This window comes from Aplysia californica, unplaced genomic scaffold (assembly GCF_000002075.1).
Source record: "Aplysia californica isolate F4 #8 unplaced genomic scaffold, AplCal3.0 scaffold00002, whole genome shotgun sequence".
Taxonomy (NCBI): Eukaryota; Metazoa; Mollusca; class Gastropoda; order Aplysiida; family Aplysiidae; genus Aplysia; species Aplysia californica.
Window position 1 is genome coordinate 1,572,447 of NW_004797272.1, and position 5,484 is coordinate 1,577,930.

Here is a 5,484-nt window from a genome sequence, read left to right on the forward strand (position 1 = left end):
CACCCGGCAACTGATCATTATTACAATGATAAGTTAGTCTTGACGTAGATCTACGTAAAGAATTGTGCGCTGGTCTATGGAATCTACAGTTGCCGTATGCTTGGCTAGGCTCTACTCAGCAACACAACTTTTTGGCAAACAATCGAGATGACACAAGTGAGCATTTGAACGAATCGGTCTTTTTTTTTGCACAGCTCATAATGTGCAGGCATTTCAGGCACCACTTGTTACTTCTCTTTATACATTACTTGCTCAGCACATGTAATTATCTACACAAAACCAAATGTTTGCTATAACAAATACTCTGATTCAACGAGATTTTAGGTCAGGCCCGGCGACCTCGTTGAATCCGAGCGCCGCTGTAGTTGCGTTGTTCTCAACTTTTCCTTGCATGTCATTTCTGATGTAGGTGATTACACCCAGGCAGTCTGGGCATCTGCAGGTATAATGGGTGTAACCTGGGATGTAGGGACCAGTGTTATGGCGAATAGTTTCTTGTAGTAGGGTAAGGTGGATTTTTCTTCAGTCCAAAAGATGAGAGATTTCATTTTCTTTTGTTTGTGAGGCCGCAAACGTTGACCTGGAGTAGTCTAGTCTAAACTGTTGTTTTTCCAGTAGCCAACTTTTCACTAGCAGCCTGGGTGGACACTGCCTTGATAAACGAGGATGAATTTATTTTCTTTTTCTTTGCCATTATATTTGCTGGGGAGCCTGTGGCTTTTCTTCCAACCCAGGTCTGTGGTCTACCAGCAGTCCGGTACATCTGGCATTGAGGAGATTCCAGAGCTACAAATTTTGTCTCACACAGAAGTGGGGCAACGAGTTGAGCAGGAACTGACTTCCATTTTCCATGTGGTCAAGGCATGATCCACTGTGGTCCATTCCCCTCATATTTTTATTAGGTCAAGGGGGCAAAACGTCCCCCTTGTTAAAAACACACAATATAGGTTGAAGTCAGAATTGATATTCCAGCACTCTTGAGGCCAGAATGGGAGAATGTCGAGATGTTAGCTTTAAAGGTGGGGAAATCTTTAACTCTTTTCCTACCAGACTAAAATCCACCACTGGCCCAGGCCTTTTCCATGACCTATTTTTACACCCCTACCCCACCAAATGAAAATGTCAAAACACCCAACCAAACACACACAAACCATATCATACGGCACATCAAACTAAAGACTAAAGGTTAAAAAATACTCTATCAGACGGTGATACAAAATTGAAGATCTATCTATTCCAGTTATATTAGTTTGGGGTTTCAAAAAGTTATTATGCAATATTGAAGGTGTCATCATATGAAATCAACAATTTTCCAGCTTAGAAAGGTCATAACTAAAAATGTACAACAGCATCATTCAAACTGCCCAGGCAGGTTGCCTCATGTAATACAAAGAAATGCTGAAAGTTAAGTATTCATACCTATATAGAAGTGAAAATATGAGACTTATTCTGAATTCAGGGGAGCACTTTTCTTTTCATTTTTACGTTTCGAAAGGGACAGAAAAAAGGGCTGAAAAGACCAAAAATCGTCTGTCAGTGCTATATTTTCTTTCATATCTCCTAACAGGAAGTCTATTCTATTATTTCGAAAACGTGGATTGGCTGAGAATTTCATGCCTTTTCATCACTTGATTGGAATAGATAGTGAGCCACTCGAGCCGTATTTTGCGACTCTCGGTCCAGCAAGGCCACATCCGCGAGCCGCATATGCGGTAGGAAAAGTGTTAATGGACAAAATAATAATACATCGGCAGACAGGAAGGGAGGAGTTCCGCAGAGGAACTTACCGTGACAAGGTCCACTGAGCAAACTATACAAGAGTTAGGGTTTAGGGTTAGGGTTAGGGACCTCGCTCAAAATATCCCTTCTTTTGTGTGTAATTGTTGGTCGGTTGGCCTTCTGCGTAACTCCTTCCGACAGGAGGAGGCAAGGCATGGATGGTTGGTGCCTCTATAATAAATGAATTTTACTGACGGCCAGTAGCCCTGTTGAGGCTTTGCTGCCCAGTCCCCACCCACACTCTGCTATGGATTTTTCTATCTACTATAGACTAAGGATGGGCAGGTACTGGTATCCAGTACCGGAATTCCCCGTTTTTCAGAAGGAGGCGTCAGTACCGGCACCAGGCCTCCAGTACCGGCTCTGGGAAGGAGCCGACACAGGCAGTTAGTACCGGCTCTGGGAAGGAGCCGACACCAACCGTTTTTTTACCGGGCCAAGGGAAATGTGCAGTGTGTCTAGGCCTAGCAGATGTGACGTCAGATGCACAACGCAGCGGGTGACCTAACCTTGATACATGACTTCAGATTCAAAATTGACAATAAAATACGAAAGTTGCTTTAATTTAAATACGGCATCAAATCAGGTTCCACGCAAGCTACTTTGCTTATTTTGATATGCTGATTCCGAAAATGAAATAAATTTTTAGAGGCGATAATTATTTTAAAAATTTTGAATGCACAGTTTATTCTCGGGTGACGGCGAGCTTCCAAGGTATTTTGCATCAGAGTTCGCCTCTCCAGTTCCGACTGGTGTGTGTGGTTAAGAGGGGAATGAGGGCGGCCCTGATCGTGGCGTAAGACGCAAGACATGAAGTCTGTGACGTCACCTACTGGTGTCACTCCCAGTACTGGTAGACCTACCGGCGGTTCTCGGCACCTACTGACACTGGATTTTGCTGGTACCGCCCAGCATTACTAGATCTAGACCCATTCATAATGGCCACCTTATATTCTCACCCCGGGTGAGAATAACGCAAACAAGCCTTTTGGCTATTCTCACCCGGTGTGCCTTCACCGTGGGCCAACCAGTGTAGCATTCACTGTGAACAAACGTTCCAGCACTCTTGTGTTGAAAGTATGCAATTTTGTCTGTGACTGTGTCGGCAGTGAGAGAGCAGGGGGGGGGGGGGGGGGGGAGAGAGAGAGAGAGAGAGAGAGAGAGAGAGAGAGAGAGAGAGAGAGAGAGAGAGAGAGAGAGAGAGAGAGAGAGAGAGAGAGAGAGAGAGATAGAGAGAGAGAGAGGAGTAGCACGAGAACTTCTGGGCACTGGGCAAAACAAGATGGCGACCCACGTAGTTCCGCTTGATTCGAAAAGTTAAATAGCCGTAGCATCTTTGTAGACGACCAAATTAATTTACTTTTGTGTTTTAACATCATTTTTTTATCTTTGTTTTTGTCAATTTGAACGTCCACACCGATTGACCAGAAAGAGAGAGAGAGAGAGAGAGAGAGAGAGAGAGAGAGAGAGAGAGAGAGAGAGAGAGAGAGAGAGAGAGAGAGAGAGAGAGAGAGAGAGAAGGAGTAGATCTTGTGAGAACTTCCAGGCAAGACAAAATAGCGACCCGCGTAGTGCGGCTCGATTAAAAAAGTGAAATAGCCCCATAGCATCTTTGTAGACGACCAAATTAGCTTACTATTTTTGTGTTATAATAACGTCATTTTTTTCTTTGTTTTTGTCTATTTGATCATCCATACTGATAGACAGTATTCCGAAATTAGGAAAAACAGGTCTTGTTTCACACAGGGTGAGAATAGCCAACGTTGGCGAGTCTCACCCGGGGTGAGAGGTCGATCATATTTTTATTCTCACCCGGGGTGAGGATAGCCACTTCCATTCATAATAGCAGCCTAGTTATGCTATGGCCTTTAATTACTAAATATTTAGATCTAGATCTATTAAAGCCAGAAAAACAAAATTCAAGCAAAGAGTGGCGCTTTTTCTGCAGTCCCCTCCACCCCCAATTATTATTCGCCGCTTTGGGCCCGCAAGAGTCAAGAGTGGGGGTTTCAGGGGCCCCCCTGAACTAATAAAAATATGGCCAGCTCTGTTTCTCCGAACGTTCGGGAAAATAAACTTGAACTCTATTTCTCCGAACGGTTTCCATTTTCGAGATTAGTTGATTTAAGCGAAAGGAGTGGCCTGTGTGTGTGTGTGTGAGTGTAAGGTGTTTTCAAATGAAGTATAGATCTAGTCCAGGAACATTGCCCCAACCACAACTGAAGTATCTGAATATTCAGACATATAAAACTCTCTAGATCTACATCTAGGTCTAGAGTCTAGATCTAGCTCTAAAAATGGAATTCGAAGCAAAAAATGCTTCTTCCCAGTCCTCACACAATGGCAGAATGAAAGGATGACGCCTAAATCTCGCATTATAACCAAAAAATCTTGAGAACGAAAACCGTTTGGAGAAATAGAGTTCAACTTTATTTTCCCGAACGTTTGGAGAATAGTCACTTCGTAATACGAATAAGGTTGCATCCCTGTTCTTTGTGTTGCCTATTTGGTCATCAAGACTTCCGGATTTCTTCTCTGGAAGTAAACAAATGGATCGTGGACTTTATTAACGGAACGACGAACGGAAAGTTACAAAATACAAACAAGATCAAGACATTCAAGATCACCGAAACTGAAACTGAATCATTAGAAAAGTAAGAAAATGACTCGATATGAAACTGAAAATAGTCAACCTACGAAAACTTGTGTTGGCTGTGAAACTCGATGCCTGTGTTAGTTCGAGACTGTCAGAATACAGGATGGAAGAACTGATCTGATATGAACTCACTGCAGTGTCACTGTCACTGGACTGGAATATTCTGACTCTGACGATTTCCTTCAGTTTTGTACTTGGTTGACTGCTATCAACATCATTAGAGGCTTTTGAAAGAAAATCCAGATTTTTTTCTTTTCCTAAGTAAGCTCCTACTCCTAGTTCTTTGCCAAATCTTAGTCTTACCCTGCAGGTCTTGGACAAAGTGTCACAAAGAACCTCTTTGGTCTTGGCTCACACACATTGGTAGGCCTCTATACTAAACTTTTCGAGAACATGTTTAGGCCTAGCAACGTCGTGGGAATATTGAAACGGAACTTGTTCACTTAGGCCCTTGTTCTTCCTGATAATTTTAGGCCAGCATAATATATGCATGGGCCCCTTGTCTGTTCTGAGTTCTGGAATCAACCTCAAGATATAACAAGAAACTATCAAGTATTCTTTAACTTTACGGACCGTTAACTTTAAAGGTTAAGCCGAGGCCTTAAGAGCACATTTCATACTGTTAACCTCAGTAAGTAGGCCTAATTGATATTCACCAATGTCTTGCTTGCTTAGACATAATATTAATTTCATATTTATTTTCCTAGAGTTAAAGAGGCAACTCCAGGCTTGGACCATAGTCCTTTAGGCCCATAGATTTACAACATTAAGCACTATTTATTTTCACTATTAGTTTAATATGTGTAGGTGTAGGCTTATGGCCTACCTCTTTGGCCCCAGGCTTTGGCCCAGAACAGACCGTGTCCCGAGGATCCTTTTTGGCTTGTCCTCGGTTGATCTTGTTTTCTGGGGCTAGCAAGGCCAAGGCTTGGATGCGCAATTTTCGCCCAGAATGTGCGGTTCAGTTGAGTTCAGATTAAGGGTGGGCCGACTCCGAGAACTTCCGAACTTTCGACTCCGAACATTTTTGGGCGCGAATTCGTCGACTT

At 43.0% G+C, this 5,484-nt stretch overlaps 1 protein-coding gene across 1 annotated transcript in view; it reads right to left on the reverse strand.

The window, feature by feature from the left end:
* The window catches only part of LOC101854538 (tetratricopeptide repeat protein 1), a gene marked incomplete at its 5' end in the record, with an annotated part of 25,028 nt that extends 20,481 nt beyond the window's left edge, over positions 1-4,547 (reverse strand). Inside the window, 1 exon segment of the mRNA XM_013088620.2 lies at positions 4,473-4,547.
* Positions 4,548-5,484: the final 937 nt, after the last annotated feature.